The sequence below is a fragment of the Trematomus bernacchii genome, unplaced genomic scaffold (assembly GCF_902827165.1).
Source record: "Trematomus bernacchii unplaced genomic scaffold, fTreBer1.1, whole genome shotgun sequence".
Taxonomy (NCBI): Eukaryota; Metazoa; Chordata; class Actinopteri; order Perciformes; family Nototheniidae; genus Trematomus; species Trematomus bernacchii.
The window spans coordinates 6335004-6353164 of NW_022987588.1; the positions used below are offsets into that span (position 1 = coordinate 6335004).

The 18161-nt window shown below is 39.2% G+C and overlaps 1 protein-coding gene across 1 annotated transcript in view; it reads left to right on the forward strand.

The window, feature by feature from the left end:
• The first annotated feature begins 6151 nt into the window (after nt 1–6151).
• Nucleotides 6152–18161, forward strand: part of nck2a (NCK adaptor protein 2a) — a 40281-nt gene continuing 28271 nt past the window's right edge. The window contains exon 1 of the mRNA XM_034128829.1: nt 6152–6372. The gene's annotated coding sequence lies outside the window, so the exon portion shown is untranslated. The remainder of the gene's footprint in view (nt 6373–18161) is intronic.

The window sequence follows — 18161 nt, forward strand, 5'->3', positions numbered from 1 at the left end:
TGTAATACTATGGTTTTAAGTTCTTCATTTTCAGTTTTTTTCTCATGATAAACATTGGAAAAATTAGACAAATATAAAGTTTGATAAGAAACCATTTGTATTTAATTTAATACATGTATGACTTGATTGAGTAAACACCATGGTAAAAACAGACAATATATTCTTTAACTAAATGACCTCTTAAGAAGCCCTACTTACTGTTTTTCGTGGTTTTAACTTGTTATGAGATGTATTTCATTAAATGGATACAATTCCAAGTTAAAAACTGACAATATATTCAAGACAGTTTTCAACAAAAGAGGCCATCTGTGAATGATTTTTTTAGGTCTGAGATTAAAGTCAGATCCAAAAACTTGATATGGCCGTTATCCTCTATCATAGTTTAGTTTTTTTTGGTTGATTCCTTCATTAAACCTTTATGCCATCTGTAATGTCTGAATGTGTTTGACATGATAGATGACACATCATGATAAAAAAACTGAAATGTTGGCTTCCATAGACTATAAATAAATAAATATATTTATAAATAAATAAAATAATACATAAATAAATAAATGTGGAAATAAATACAGGAATAAATAAATACAAGAATAAATAAATAAATATGGAAATAAATAAATGAATGTATAAATAAATAAATAAATACAAGCTGAGAATGAAACAGTACACAAATTATTATATATATTTAATATATTTCTACATTTACGTTCACTTACATTTATTTATTTATGTATTTCTGTGTCCGTATGCTAATGAGGTGGGCGGTCCTAACCTCAGTCTGAAGCAGGATTGGTCAATTGTTAGAGCCAGGCAGAAGCAAGTGATTCGCCACATCTGTACATCCTGTACACACCAGGGGTGTCCAAACCTTTTTCACCGAGGGCCACATACAGAAAAATATACGAAGGGCTGGGCCACTTATAGAGGTGAGGTATATCGCCTCGTAAGTTAAGTTATAAGTTAGCAAAATGTAGGTCAATTAGGCTTGATACATAAATAAAAAACAGCCTTCATCACAGCTCTCTATAGGGTTTCATTTATCTTCTTGGCAGCTCATCCCTTAAAACAGAAGCCTCAGAGTGATTATAATAAGGAGAAACAGGAAGGGTGTATTTCAAGCTTGTTGTGTAAATAAGTCATTGGGATTTTTTTTGTTCAACTAAGATTTGTTAGAAAATGTTTTCAACATGAATTGACTGAATTTATTTAAAAAGTGGTCTTATAAACACATGAATACTACTGTGTAATATATTTTTACATATTTAAGAAGTAAGAAAAGCACAAGTTTCATTTGTGGGCCATATTTCATTGTACTTTTTGAATTTGCTGAGGGCCTATTCTCCCACTTCCTTGTCTTTACCGTAAAGCCCCCCCAGAGGGAGACACAGTCAGAGTAACTGGAAGACTGATTGATTGATTGATTGAAAAGTTTATTAACAGCTTGTATATTGGGTACAGTACAGTACAGCTCAAAACATACAATTGTTAAGGGGATGCAGACCAGAGAAAGACTTTCGTCTTGTTTACATCAGGGTCCCCCATTTCCAATTCATCATATCATTTAAGACATATAAGACATATTTGACATACAGATGGCTTATTTACAATTTACATACAGGTGGTTTTTTACATACAGATGGCTTATTTACAATTTTCATTTTAGATTTCGTTCTAATACATCCTAACCGGACATTTAAGACATACCAAGTCTACAGATATACAGTTAGTAACAGAGTCTAAAATGCGAGTATATACATAGATGGGGGGGGGAAGCTGTCCATTGTACGACAGGTTGAGATTTGTACCATTACCGGGGCCAGTTTTGCAATGCTTTCCCCCGAAGGTGCTCTTTAAGAGAGGTTTTGAAGGTAAGTATAGTTTTACTTTCCTTTACAGTTGTGGGAAGAGCGTTCCACCTTGATGTGGCATAATTGCGAAACGTGTATTCCCCTTTTTTTGTGCCAAATCTGGGTTTTACATGATTTGTGGAGCTCCCTCTGGTGTTATGATCATGGTATTCCTTGACCTTTGGGAAGAATTTTGACATGTACATTGGTACCATAGAGGTGTAGTGGATCTTGTAGACCAGGCCCATTGCAAGTAGCTGTACTCTGTCGTCTACTCTAAGCCATCCTAGGTTGTCAAAGTGGGCAGAGGTGAGGTGGGTTCTAGATGAAAGGTCAAGCAGTAGTCTGACCAGTTTATTTTGCGATGTTTGAAGTTTTATTTTTAGCGCCTTGGAGGTGCTATGGTACCATGACGTGCAAGCATAGTCATAGTACCCTTGAATGAGTGCTCCTGCCAGAGTTTTCAGGGTGTTTTTGTTTACCAGAGAGGAGATCCGGTATAGGAATCTAGTTCTTTGATTGACTTTTTTTATTACATTGGATGCCATTTTGTCACAGGAGAGGTTTGCCTCAAGAATAGATCCTAGGTATGTAATTTCCTTCTTACTTGTGACAATAATGTCACCCACTGCAACTGAGAAGTCGTCGGATTTGCTGAGATTATGTTTCGAACCGAAGAGAATGGACTCTGTTTTACCCAGGTGTAATGATAATTTATTATCGGCGAGCCAGGTGCAGATTCTGCCGAGCTCGGAGCTGAGGGTTTTTTCAACCTGCAATCTGCTCCTGTCAGAGACCAGCAGGGCTGAGTCGTCCGCGAACAGGAACAAGTTGCAGTCACATGCTGATGACATGTCATTTGCATAAATTAGGAACAGTAACGGACCTAATATGCTTCCTTGTGGAACACCACAGCTCACTGGGAGGGGGGGGGACAGAGTACCGTTTACCTCCACCATCTGTTCTCTCCCCTCCAGGTAGGATTGCATCCAGCTCACCGATAGTTTATCAAAACCAATTGCTTTTAGCTTGTCAATCAGAATGGGGTGATTGACAGTGTCGAAAGCCTTTTGTAGGTCCAGCATCACCATGCCGCAGTATTTACCCTCGTCCACCTCTTGTTTGATGTGGTCGTTCAAATAAAGAAGGCATGTGTCAGTGGAGTGGGATGTTCTAAAGCCAGATTGAAATTCATAGATTAGTTTCTTTTCTGCGAGGTACTTTTCGACCTGTTCATATACTATTTTTTCCATGACTTTCGAGATGGAGGTAAGTATAGAAACAGGGCGGTAGTTGCCTGGGTCCAATTTGCTGCCCTTTTTGTGCAGGGGGGTTACTCTTGCAATTTTGAAGTCTTTGGGTACTTTTCCCTGTTTTATGGAGAGGTTAATTATGTGAGCTATGACTGGTGAGATGGCGGTTGCTGTGTCTCTGAGGAATTTGGAGGGGATATTGTCGTGGCCAGTGGCCTTGTTAGGTTTGAGGGCGCTCAGTTTAATGAGTACCTCTGCTGTTGTAGACCACACTTTAAAAAAGTTACTCTTACAACGAATGAGTATTTGCAGTAATCAAATTAGTAATCTAAGATACTCATAAAAGCACTTGAAGTATGAAATGACCGAAGCACTGTTGTGATGGGGTTTTTGCATGTAACTGTAACCTTTGAGCAAAGCATTTAATCCCCATTATTAATCAATCATTATCATTACCATGCGATCACTTTGTTAGAAAAAGTGGTGGGGACAATTTCTCCATATTTAACATCAGCATACAGTAGCAGAAGACAAAAGCAGGTATTGAGGACAGAACATGACATAAGTAACACATAAATAAATGCATAAATACAGAATAAATAGAGGAATAAATAGAGGAATACAAAAATACAAGATAAATAAATGTGAAAAAACCACAGTAACAGGAGTGTAAGGGATGGGATTTCTAACAGGTTTGAGATTTTAGGTTTTGAAGCTCTTCTCCACCATAGCAGTGAGATAACACACACATTTAACAAGCAGCACAATACACAGGATAAATCAACATGAAAACGGCATGGCTGGGATTGAACCCACCACCTTCTGACTCAAAGACAACAGCTCTTCCTCTCAGCCACAGTTCAGAAATGATGAATTAATAGCCGGAATGTCCCAATCGAGATAACCGTTTTGTTGTTTGATTGGAGGTTTTTTTTAAATGGGAAAAAACCCTGAAATGTTGGAAAGTTGGAAAGGTACCGAGGCTTTTTAGGTTTCTAAAGGACATATTAAAGAAACCTGACCCCAGTTGCCCTGGTAGCCTTGTGTTTTCTGAACAGATGTAAGACATTGGAATGTCACTTCCTGTGATGAGTTTCAACAGATGTTTTTACAATATCTCCTCTGACAAGTCCTCTCCTCCTCATGTCAAAGTGTACAATAGATAAAATGTCTAAATAAAAAAAAAGGTCATGTGATCCAATCAGTCCAAATCAATCCCACCTGCACAAGCTGCTGTATAAAGCAGGGAGTCCTTATCCGGAGCACTGTGAGACCCTAGGTTATGATCCAGAGCCTGGCAGAACATTTTGGGCTAAAAAAAATCCTTGATGCAAAAGTCTTTGTACCTTAAAAATGTGTTATTAACAGTGAAACCACCAGGGGAAGTGTTAGATGTGTGAAGTAATTTTGGTAGAACTTGACTTTATGGCAGGGAATAATTCTTTGGTTAGACGGTCCATGCAGATAGAAGCTGTACAGCTCAGAGGACGGTGTATATCGGCTTTGATTTCATATAAATAATTCTAATATTTCAATAGACCACAGATTCTCAGATATTTAAACACTAGAACATATTTTCTTTTCCTGCATTATTGTTCAACCATTTTGGGATGCTTTCCAGTATTTGGATAACTTACTGTGTGTATTGATCTTTGGATCAGGGGAGCACTAGTTCAATCCCCAGTGAAGTCGTTGTGTCCTTGGGCAAGACACTTCACCCCAAATGACTCCTAGGGATTGCTCACAATATTGAGTGAATGCAAGTTGCTTATTAGTTTCCAAACACCTTAATCCCTCAATTTCATTTTACATTTTTTTATTTGTTCCTGTTTTTTTCAGGTTTTGTTTGTTAATAATGCCCTCAGGATAAAGATAGTAAGATCAGATATACTTTATTGATCTCAAATTGGGATTGCTTTCGTCACAGCAGCACGTTCAAACACTGCATTGCACATAATTTGAAAATAAAAAGAGTAGAAAACAAACAAATACAAAATATAAACATTTAAAATAAAACATCCAACAGAACAACAAATTAAAATATATACAAGTTGACCGAGAAAGATAGAAACCTGTAGACGATCTGTCAAATAAACACTATGAAGGATAGACATTCTTTCAATAAACATCTGACTTTTAATTTGACACGTTATTAAATATTGCATTGCAGTCTGATTACTAGTTAAAGAAAGACAACAATTGAAAGGAAGCTACTGTCCTGTACCAGTCCCGGCGTCGGTGACGTCACCAACAGAACCGGTGATCAAGCTAACTGAAGACACCGGAAACCACGTGATGTTTCTTCAAAACAAAGGTTTTTTCTTCCCCTTGCTAAATATTTTTGAATGGAACAAAATGTATATAGATAATTATTTAAAAAATCCTGCATTCAAAATCTAAGTGAAAACATATAAGAATCAATATGTGCTTCAAGTACCAAAAGTAAGCCGAGTTATTTTGCAGAATAGTCACTAATTACTGTTTTATAATAAGCGATGCAATAATTAGTTGGAGAAAATCTATTTTATCTTATACATTGATGGGTTGCTAACAGTTAAAACTATATAAGTTCAACTTGTTGTTGATCTAGATCTGCAAAGTGTTAATATTAATTAAAGTTTTCATATCAATTAGAGAAGTAGAAAGTTAAATACAGTTCTCTCCGACATGTAGTAGAGTAGAAGTTCAGGTACTAACATACTGCAACATAGTACATGATATGAACCTTGAGTACATGTTGTTGTCTGTTTTTGTGTGTGTATATTATGCAATACTATCTAGATAAAATACAGAATAATATCAAAATAAAACTCGATATTACTGATATAGGACTGCCTAATGAGTACTTTGAATACTTCAAGTTCTTCTGCTTTTGCTTGACTCACGTAGCATTTTGAGGTCAGGACTGTTTTATAAACCATGGCATTTATACTTATTTATAAAATGTTCTGTTTGCCATCCAAGTGCTGCTTATATTTTGAAACTTGAGACCGGAAGTGGATTGTACGTCCTTACCAGCTTGTAAGCAGTGATTGAGGTGGAGAGGCACCACCGAGGCAGGCTGCGACAGAAATACAAACGAGGATAGGTCGAGCAGTTACACAGTACTCAGTCCATGTTTTAAAAGAAAAAAGACATAGTAAAAACCCAAAGGATATGTGGATTTAAACGTTATTTTTGTCGTTTTTACGCGGTTTCAGTTACTTCTTCTTCTTCTGTCTTCATTTCGGCAGAGTGACCGTTTGCCCATTCTCTCTGGAGTGAGCACTAAGGTAAGCCTGTAACCGCAGATGAACTGTGTAAGTTGGACGGGCTACTTTGACTACAAAAGCGCTGTTAAAATGTCTGTTTAGTTTTTTCTGTCATGCAAATTAAAACCCCAAACAGTCGTAAAAGTTGGGACACAAAAAACGGTAGTTCGCTAGACTCACTTTCTAGATTTGACGCTGGGTCTTTGTCCACTCAGATGTGTTTCACTAGACATTGTGCTGCCTTTCGTGTGTTAGGAGAAAAAAGCACTCTCTAAATGGCTTTATTTTTCATTTTTACAACAAAAAGAAGTACTTTAAATGAACCCCTTTACCCTTTTTGTAATATTTACATAGGGCACTTCTTAAAAGGCCTGTAAGCGCAGGCTACTATAGCAGCTTTTTTAGGCATCTCTGTTCTCCAAGACATCTGTTTTGTTTGACTTATTTTCTTCACTTGTGCTCTTTGTTTACTTATTTAAAAAGCACACTTGTTCACCTCTACAGCGCGTGGCCTGTGTCGGAGCTCATTGTTTAAATCGCAATAATGAACCACATTTGCCATAACACCATAGATTGGCGACTGTTGCCACATGCCGAGCTTGTCAATGTTCCTAGTGGCTCTTTGTGGTAACTACACCTTTTATCCTTTCCATTATTTCCAATAGGCATTGTCTTTCTTGATTGTCTGGAGTAGATGCTCATTAATTGTCCACACTTTTATTTTCTTATAGAGACAATGATATGTTCCCCCCCCCCCCCCTCATATATTGTATTTTCGCTGTAATTATTCAAGTAACTTTGAAGGTGGAGGTTTTGGTGCTTGTACACTTTTATGACACACCTTTTCCTGCAGACACACCCTCTGTAAAGGAGAACTCTGAAAGGTTTGCGCAGCAATGACAGGTATGTGGAGGGAAGGTGTGATAATAGAGCAGCCTGAGCAGAAACTTCTTATCTTACGTCATGTTAAGAAGTCTTAAGGAAAACAAATTGTGATTCAAAATGCTTTACATAATTCAGATAAGTACTCATTGGATTGGGCTACTTGTACTATAGTTGATCACTTTTCCTTAATGCTGCTTTATTATTTGTCTCCCTCACATTTATCCCAAAACAAAGTCTGTAAATTACAATTACAATTTTAATGTTGGACATTTACTTGTAGCAGTTTTTTTATTCCAGCGATGACTTTTTGTAGTCCAACATCCAGTTCTGCATTTGTTGTCCTCTTGACAAAAAGCCAGTTTTACAGAAGCACACATATACACAACCTTTAATGATTTGATGAAAGTGTAAATGCATTTTAAGTCCACTATGAACTAACATTATGTTGACTGAAACAAGTAATAGCTGTTTTTAACATTATTCAGACTCAGCTCTCTGAACTAAAGCTTATTTTAAATGTTGATAAAACCAAGGTAATGCTCTTTTCAAAAGCTAAAAAGACACCAGAGCCTGTTTTAGATATTGTAACTACGCAAGGAATAAAACTTGAAGTGGTTACCTGTTACAAATACCTTGGTATCTGGCTTGATGACTGTCTCACTTTTAAACGTCATGTCAATAACCTGCTTAAAAAACTGAGGGTTAGGCTAGGTTTCTTCTTCAGGAACAAGTCCTGTTTCTTGCTCGAGGCCAGGAAAAGGCTAGTCACTGTGACCTTTTTACCTGTGCTGGACTATGGTGATCTGATCTATATGAATGCACCTGCCAATTGCCTGGTCAAGTTAGATGCTGCGTATCACAGTGCACTGAGATTTGTGACAAACTGTAAAGCATTAACCCATCACTGTACCCTGTATGCAAGGGCTGGTCTGCCTTCACTAACTGTACGGAGGCTCAGTCACTGGTACATTTTTATATACAAAGCCATGTTAGGGAAACTTCCATCCTACATCTGCTCCCTGATCTCACGGCGAATTGTAAGTGGCTACTGCCTGAGATCGCATGCTGTGGTTTTATTAAATGTGCCAACTGCTAGGACTGTCTTAGGGAAGATAGCATTTAGATGCGCAGCTCCACTGTCTTGGAATAGTCTGCAATTGAAATGGAAACTGAGCAATCTGGTGCCACTAAATGTTTTTAAAGCTCGGTTGGATGCTACTCAATCGGAAGCTGTTGGTACCTGTTCATGTGGATAGTTATGTAAATTGTAATCCCTGTAATGATGCAGTATGATGTCCTTTTTGTTGTTCTGTTTATGTTTTAATGTTTCATGTGGAAACTACTTGAGCAGGTCTCCCTTGAAAAATAGATCAATGATCTCAATGGGATACACCTGGATAAATAAAGGTTTGAAATGAAATGAATAGGATTAGACCTATGTCCTAACTTGGAATGTGGGAACCTGCTGGCTGTTTGTTTACACTATACTATTTACACTATTTAATCACAAAAACACTTAAGCAATTCAATGAGACAGCAGATCAAAATAATAGTTGGTTACTTTCTAACCTACCGTGTTTGGCTTTAACATGAGTTGTAGCCTTCATGCGAGGTATTTTGTCAAGAGGTCAAGACTCGGCCCTTCAAGTCTCGCTGTCAAACTCGTTACTACTTGTAAATATTGAGAATACTTGGAGTCAAATACATGTGAAAGCATGAATCATGTTCTAAATACAAGGACATTATTCATGCTTTCACACAAATTTGACATGACCCATGGCAGTTAGACTCCAGGAAGTTGGTGTAGAATACCAATAAAAGCTAGTTTATAGTAGGTTGTATGAGGTTTACTTCAAGGCATAATGGAACATTGGCAAACAACACTGCAGCTTAATCATTAATATATTGGCATGACGTCATAACTCTGTGTGTAAACGTTAACACCTACATGTTAATCATTAACATAATCTCCAGGCAGATAAAAAAGAACAAACTCAGGTGTTAATTCGTGACTTTCATTGTGGCTTGCAGGGTCATTTTCATTAATCCGGTGCGTCTGATGTATTCGCTTTCCAGTACAATCAAAAAGTGTTCTTATGTAATACAGAATCAAGGTTTGTAAAACACCTCTAAAGGTATTAAATTAAGGATGCACTTCTAGTCAAATATATTATTAAAACAAAATACATTTCAGGGTGCATAGTCAATTTCAAAGTCCTGAGTCAATCACTCGACACCAACATGTGTTATTTGAGTCACATCTTTACAAATGGGATAAAAAGCCACATCTTCTTTAAATGTGATCGAACAGTCATGAGCTGAGACTAATTCCTCTGCTCGTCTCTCTCTCATATGTTGCCTAATGGGCCAACAATCCCCACGCTGTAAGTGATTCAATATCAAACAGTGTGTTGTTCATATTGTACGAGTAGGAGTGGAATTAGACGGCGTTGTTAACAAGGAATAGTTTGCTTTTCGTATTGAAGTTCATCTTTGTGTAGTGTGGACATCATGGTGTCTTTTTAATTAAACGAGAAGCAGCGTATTGTATGAACGAGGTAATATGAGTCTAGTATGTTCATTTCATATGATATAGTATACTCATTTAACATTGATAAGTCTATGATCATTTAACACTGATACATTCCTACTTTAATAATGTAGTTGGTACTTTAATACTTTACAATTTCAGAATTAAGTGAGATGTTGTTTTTCTTGGAAAGTCCAAATAGATTTCCTTTTTAAAAGTAAGTCAGTTAATATATTTAAAGCTCATAATCTCTATTTTGATATGTAGTTTGCTGACTTTACCGTGGCTGTACATTCAGCTGCGTCATTTTACATTTTTTCATTTCTGCCTGGACATCCAACACAACATTTGTATGTATCTGTGGCGAGCTCAAGCTCTTTCTATGTTGATTACAAATATATATCAGTCCCTTTTTGTTTTATGAGTTACCCTACACTTTGACTATCTCCTGCTGTCCTTCAGGAAGCTATCGTGCAGCCGGGAAAAGTAGGAAATTAGATCAGTGTTAAAAATGTGATTTCTTTGCTTTATGGAAAGCTCAATTTCTGCCTCCCTGAGGAAATCCTAATCTCTGTTACAGGAGAAGAGAAGGAATTAATACATGCAGCACAGATGGGTCGGTCAGCAGACGCAGAGTGATACTCATAAAGAGCATAATGTTGGAAGCGAGATAAAGGTCACTCTATTGTCATTGTAATGATCTGTAATCCGGGGAATGGGGCAGCCATTAAACTGACAGTACATACATTTATGACAATGGAGCCCCTCTCCGTGACCCCATGATCTACGTAGAGCGAGAGGATTTGTGAAACTATTAAGCAGAAGGCTGGCAGTGACCCTTTGACAGGATTTGTGTCCATTTAGAAACATAATGAATATTTCAGACTATATATAGCCTAGATATATCTTGTAGTAAAATAAGTGACGCCTCGTTTCAAAATCAACCACATTTTTACTCCCAGACAAAAAGGATGCTGAACTTTATCAAAACTGGACAAGCAGCACACAACTGTGGAGATATCTCTTGTCTGGTTTATTTGCATAATAACGGTGATCTGATGTAAAACGTCCTGCTTTAAATGCAACCACTAAGTTCACGCAAAACCGCGAAAAGGAGTGTTGAACAAAGATGGTTGATTTTAGGGCTTACGCGTTTTTTTGCTCACAGAAAACAAAGGAATCTTTCCATACAAATAAATTCTCCTCTGCAATGCACTTTGATTATTTTATCAGTATTTTCTCCTACACTCATACATGCACACGTACATGGCAATTACAGATAAGGAGGACGCTTTGTTTTCTGTGGGTGGTTTTTATAGTAATGTGATGCAATAATCCAAAGTCTCCAGGGATGGAAATGTGGGTCGGTCCACCATTTCTGTCCCGGCTGCTTATTGGGATGGATTGGGAAGACATACTTGGTCCCCAGTGGATGAATCCCAATGACTTTATTGATCTCCTGACTTTTCCTCTAAAACCACCATGAGGCTGACCATTTTTCATTATTTTTTTTAATGGAAGGAGTTCGGATAAATATGTTTATGGTTAGGGTGAATCCTATTGGTTCAGAGATTTGGTAATTAATCTGATTACCTTTACTTTTCTGGAATCACCATCAGCAAGTCTAACGTTTCTCTTCTGTAAAATATCTATAGATTTAGAAACAATGTCTTCAGGGCCCATGATGATTCTTGGTCTTTTCTGTTTGTTCCATATTAAAGGTCCCATGTCATGGCTATTTCTACTGATCATAATTCCATTGTTGAGGTCTACTAGAATAGATTTACATTGTTCAATGTTCCAAACTCACATTGGTTTCTCATACAGCATCTCTGTATAGCATGTGTATTCACTCTCTGTCCTAAACGGCTTGTTGGAGCTCCTGCCCCCCCCCCCCTCCCTATGAGCCCACTGTGCTCTGATTGGTCAGCTCGCCCACTCTGTTCTGATGAGTCTACCACCGTTACAGCGGAACATCAGTGATTACGTGTTACAATGGCGTTTGTTAGCAACCAGGAAATGACACCAGTAATGACAAACAGATGAGAATGCTGCGTGGGGTCTGGGTGCCGTGTTGGTGGGACGTTGCGGGGCTCGCTGCTGGAGCGGACAGTGTGAGCTGGATTACTGGTGTAGTTTCCTGGTTGCTGCGTGGGGTCTGCGAGCCAGCGAGACACCGCGGGGCTCAGCCTGAACACACACACACACACTCACAGCTTGATCTCCGAGTGTGTGTGTGTGTACGGAGCTCCGCGCAGCACCGCGGCTGAGAAAAAAATAAGGCTGTGTGAGTGTGTGTGTGTGTGTGTGTGTGTGTGTGCGAAGCTCCGCAGCGTTACGTCAGTATGGGGCAGCATAGACACTGGTCTTTTCTGTGTTCGAGTTTTACTCGCTACAGGGTGTACTTTGAGGGTTTGTGACTCTGCAGACCGTTTACATGCATAAAAAGCTTCATAACACACAAGGGAACGGGTAATAACCGGAAAAGCATGACATGGGACCTTTAAGGTTAACGTGATTTTTAGTTCATATTTCAGACCATAAATAGATTTGAATGAAAATGGGTTACTATAATGTGCAATACTTTGACTAAGTAATTGCCTCAGCCTTAGCTGTTCTTTCTGTTTAATGCTTACTTGCTATAGTAAGATTGTGACCATGGCAAACCTGCTTAGCATTAGCATGTAAACAATTTGATAGTATGCATGTTGGCATGTTGATGTAAGCATTTACCTCAACCCACGGTGTCTAAAAAGGGCTGCAAGTTAAACTTTTAGTCTTGTTCAAATCTGTTTCCAACACAGTATAATCCTAGCATGACTGTGTCTCTCCTGGAACGTGAACTCTGTCCCCTTTTGTCTGAATGTCATACCTGAGTTTTTCTATGTCTTTGTGTTTAGCCTTCTTATCAGTAGTTTAGGGTTTCAGTCGCCGCTTCTGAGTGTTTTCTTTTGTTCCTACACTTTGTCCATTCTCCCCTCTTCCTCCTTTATCTCTATCATCACTTCTTTCTCCTCCGCCAACCGGCTTCAGTTCCTAAATTCATGCCCAACAGCCTGTTGGCTTCGGTGTCCTTGTGTCACCACTGGGCACCGGGCCTAATCCTACTCTGGGACGCTGAGGGGGAGACCATGACGGGGAGAGAGGGAGGAAGAGAGTAAAGCTGGGTGTAGTTCAGCGGTACAATATCTCAGCCTCTTTTAGTCCACAAAGCCACAGCCTATGTAATCTGTGGACGTTGCAGGATGATGTCAAAGCCTGACATGGCATGAAGGAACCATAAGAATGTGGGAGTAGCTCTTTGCTTATAAAAACAAGAAAAGCTGCTTCCTGCTGAGGACGGTGAAGTGCCATCTCTAATGCTCGCAGTGTTTCTTTATAAATGGATACGAAAGACATTTGGGTAGCGGGGGCTCTAAACCTCCCGAGGTCTTCAGGGAGATTACTCTGTAGATTGTATATTCGATTTCTGCTCCCTCAAACGAGAAACGTGACCGTAAATTCATAAGCACACTGCAACTGCTCGTTAAATTGTAATCAAGTGTCAGTGGCTCCCCCACACTTTCCTCCAGTGTGTATGGGGTTTGTATTACATGGCAGAACATTGGTACTTTGGGCCATGGAGAGAGATGGGGCGAGGGAGAAACCCAACACGTCCCAGCAGGAGAGGATACACAAAAGTTCAGAGACTTAGGTTCCACTACATACACACAGAAGTACACAAGTAAGACTTACTGATTCATTGAATAGAATTATAAATACAAACGTTGACCAGTTTTAGCTTCTCAAATGCAAGTATTGCAAGCTTTTAAAAAAGTGTATTCAAAAGGAGTATGAAGATCAGAATATGATCTTGCTTAGATGTGTTGTGTTGTTGCGAAAGTCTGTATTTCATGCATCATTGGTGTGACTCATCAAAAAGAGAATCTATTGTTGGAGTTTGTTCCATCGTGTTGTTTTCCAGACGAGGCTTCGACGGGCCCTTCATGCTCTAATTGATTTCATTAAGTGGACGTTGTCCCCTTTGGCCGTGCCCATGCTCAGACCGTCAGTGTGCACACAAACATTGAGTTATCTCACCCCGAGCACAAGCTTGACTTATCTGTATTTCACAGAACGATCCACGTTCCTAGTCCCCCCCCCCCCCCCCCCCCCCCCCCCCCCCCAGAGCCTCACAGCCCACGCTACATGCATCCCTCTGAGGATCGGCCTCATTAACAATCTCCCCATTCCTGTGGACGCTTCCAAAGGCATCGGCGCTGTTATATCGAGCGATGAAGACGCTTTACACGCGCTGCTCACATTTTGGGATGGGCAGACACATAAATGCTGGTTTTCTTTATTTCTATACGCTTGTCAGTTATAGTCATTTTTCTTTATTTCTATACGCTTGTCAGTTATAGTCATTTTAACATCATTTCTATTGAAGCAAACCAACCTGCAAATCTCAAGATTGATGCCATGCAATCTTTTCATTCCCTCTTTTTTTTTTATTCTCGTGTTTACTACTAATGTGCAGTGCCCAATGAACTATGAACTGTAAACTCTAATGTTGGCCGGGGGTGAGCTGCACGCTGACTCGAGCCTCCTCCTTGGCTCGTGTGTTTCCAGCTGTTCTTTTCACCTGCCAGCTATAAACTTCACCAAGAAGCAGTAGTGTGTGTATAAGCTTCATGCAAACCCCTCGGTTCCTCCCTATCCGGTATGTCTCGCTAGGACAGCGGCTGTTACAGACACAATGTGCCCCTCACTTCAACAGGTTGACATTACTAACATTTCTGCCTGCACGTTTTATCAGGATTTATCTTGTTAAATGTTCATTTAGTTGACGAAAAAGTCAAATCAGGTTATTTTAATATAGACTGGTTAATGTGCTTTAAGTTGGGGTCTCTTTCCCCAGTCCAACAAGACCATAACAGTCTTCTTAAGCTTTGTATCGCTGCCTGTTATTTCATAGTGAAAGAAACATATTTAATCTTCTGCCGCTCATTTCATTTATAGATTGAAGCCACAATCCTTCATGCCCTCCCTCTATAATATTAAACAAGAGCTTAGTCCTTGTAGTGTTATTGAGCGTAAGTGAAGAATGGGTTATTGTTGATATTTCTAGTCAACGCAGCATTACGTTTTTAGCAACAATACAAACAATTTCGCCAGTTTTGTAGAACAAACATTAGTGAATTGTCCCGTGTCTTGAGAATTGAATCTGTACTTTCATTGTGTGGACTCTCAGCTGCTGATCTCACAATTTGCACACCTCCATCCATGGATCATTGAAAAGCTTGTTTTGCAAATGGTTGGATTTAAAATAGTGCACTGTTTGCTTTCTGTGCAACACTGTGTGAAACGTCTGTGTTACAGGATCTATAAGCACACGTCTGATGACCAATTGCTTATCTTAAATTCAAAGTATTGTATTTTCCTCATAATGAAAATCCCTCGAGAGCAAACACATTGACTCAGACGGCTTAATCCTGCAGAGAGAACAGGAAATGTTTCTCCAACTTAATTCCCACAGGATAATTAAGAAATCTCCCACTACACCCAGAGAATAAGAAAGTTTCTGAAGGTGTAACAATAGTGTGTGTTTGCTGGCTCGTGCGCTACGGCAGGGATTATATGGATGAAATTGAACTCGAGTGAAAACCTACCACCCGCCCTGCTGCTTCTACAGTGCAGCCGCTAAACAATGTTGTCAGAATTACAGAATGAGAAAGACGAGACACGGCACAGAACAGCTCCATTGTAGCTGAGAGCTGACAGGCGCTAGTGTGCAGATCTAATATTATTACATGGTAATACTTTCTATCTGTCTCTGCTCTGTGTGCAGGACTAACAGCATGAGACGGCTAAGCACCGCACGGACATCCAGCCTCTGCTTTCATGTGAATGTGATGGATAACCCTGCGTTGTTAACACAATAACATGGGTCAACAAACATGTAACCAATCGTGCTATGATGTTCTGTAATATTATTAACAATAGAGTGGTGCAGTGACGCGTCCTAAAACCAGGAAGTAAGCTTCTTCCCGTTCCCTCAACAAAAAAGCAATGCAATTTCTCCATAGGATTTTGGAAAATATCTGGAAATAAGGTCTGTGGTTGACACACATTGACGAATCACGTTTTGTTCAGTCAGATAATCTCCACATGTCTACCCTACTTTTATCATTTTTTAATCATAAATCTATCGATTAGATTTATGATCGACACACATCTTAAATGTGTGTGAACCACAGACCTTATTTCGAGCTATTTTCCAAAATCCTATGGAGAAATTGCATTGCTTTTTTGTAGAGGGAACCGGAAGAAGCTTACTTCCGTGTTTTAGGACGCGTTACTGCACCACTCTATTGTATGTTAACCAACTGTTAAAGGACAAAAATAACATTGCACGGCTGATTATATTTGGTAAACAGTTGAAAAACAAGCTGAGAAAAACTCATAAGAGCAGCTGGTTAAGCTTCAGCCCACCTTAAAGGAGCATGAGCCAGAGTTTTTGCTAACTTCGGGGATTAATTAGTTAACCCTCATTCAAAGAGGCCATATTATGAATTTTAGGGTTTTCTGTTTCCTGTTGTGTGTGCATGTAAATGGTCTCCAAGGGCTACAATCTCAAAATGATATGTCCTCTTTAAAGTATGTTGATAGATAATATAACTTCCACAGTCATATTTCCATAGTTGTTAAATCCTTCCTTAAATTACTATACACTGATGCAGTGTTTGTTCTGCCTGATAAGCATTCAAATTCATCCATTCACCATTACCTAGCAACATTAGCATTACCCCACCAACACAGCCTCTTGCATTATTTTTAACACCGGGCTGTTTTCTGTCTTAACCCTTAAAGTTGACCCTTACCCTATCGCAGTAGCATTTGTGTCCTTATCTGCAGCTTTTACGAAGAGGTCCCCAAGCTTTTACATTTTTGATGAGTGTCTCTTACCTGACGCGTCCCACATTCTGGATCAATGTGTCTCTCTTCCTTGAAATTACATATTTGTAATGATTTCCTGCTATCCTGTAAGGTTATGATTCTATATTGGCTTGAACTGTGAAATAATTAGATTAGGTTACAACTGTATTGGAGTAGCTACATTAGACTTTTGGTATTTTTGTCTTAAGCATCTTTAGGGGCTATATAAATGTCATTTTTAATTTATTATTAATTGTATTTTTCAAGGTCAAATCTTGGCTCATACCTCATCTTCGTGAGGCAACATCAGTAACTCTGCATATAGAAATTATTCTACGAGCAAAAGCCATCTTCCAGACTCTCTGAACGCCAAACATTGGGACAAAGCCCGGTTAATCATGTCTGATCATTCAGCGCTCATGAAATGTGTATGAGGACTGATTAATGCTCAATTTTGCCATTTGATACATCTTGTTAATATTTAAAAGCAGAACCCCAGCAGTTCATTTATTTTTGAACATCAAGGCTAAGAAGATATTATGTCCTCATCTATTTGCTCTGAAATCTGCATGATGCTTCGTGCTTTGGAGTCGATTCAGTCGCTGAATGGAGCAATACGATAGGCCTCTTCGAATCCATTTGTGTCCTTTCTCTTTCTCTCTCACACACACATACACACACACATGGCTGCTTTATTTATGAGATGTATTGCTACAGGGTTCTCCTGAGAATTCAAGACTGCACACAAACAGTATTTGGCCTGTGGAGTCTCTTCTTTCATGCTTTCTCTCACACACAGAATGGTATACACTTGCTGCAGGACATATATTTGCCTTATCTGCTGTTTTGGCTTGGCAGAACTTCAGTTGTTTGAGTGTGACCCTGGTCTTCGTCTGCAGCGTGCAGAAAGCTGCCTATGCTTTCTGAATGTGGTGCTTCAGTGTTTCATGTGGCAGTGATATTATCTGCATGTCGAAAAATGGCCATCCTGTGCTCAGGCCGCTCTAAAATCACTGCGGCCGCATCGTATCGTAAAATGTCAAGCTAAGGAAATTAGGGATGTCCCGATCACCTTTTTTTGCTCCCGATCCGATTCCGATCATTTGATTTTGACAATCTGCCGATACCGATTTTTCCCGATCCGATCTTTATGTAACGCATTAAGAGAAAAAAAAGGTAACAGATAACGGCTGGTCATCCAACGCGATGAATTCAGCTATCTTGGCTGTTATTTTTTTGGCCTTTTCACTGTTCTGGGGCAGTTTCTCTTTCCTTTTAAAAAGTCTCTGAAAGTGTCGCTTGTTTCAGTGCCGTTACCTGAGTGGCCGCTGTGTACTCGTCGTGTTGTTGTTGGTCTTTGTATTAGATTGGTCGTGTTGAACGTAGCTCTGTTCTTTCCACCATGCGGAACCTCCGCCTTGCAAACATTGCATCTGGCTGTTACACTGCCTTCGCTTTCAATTTTATAATACTTCCA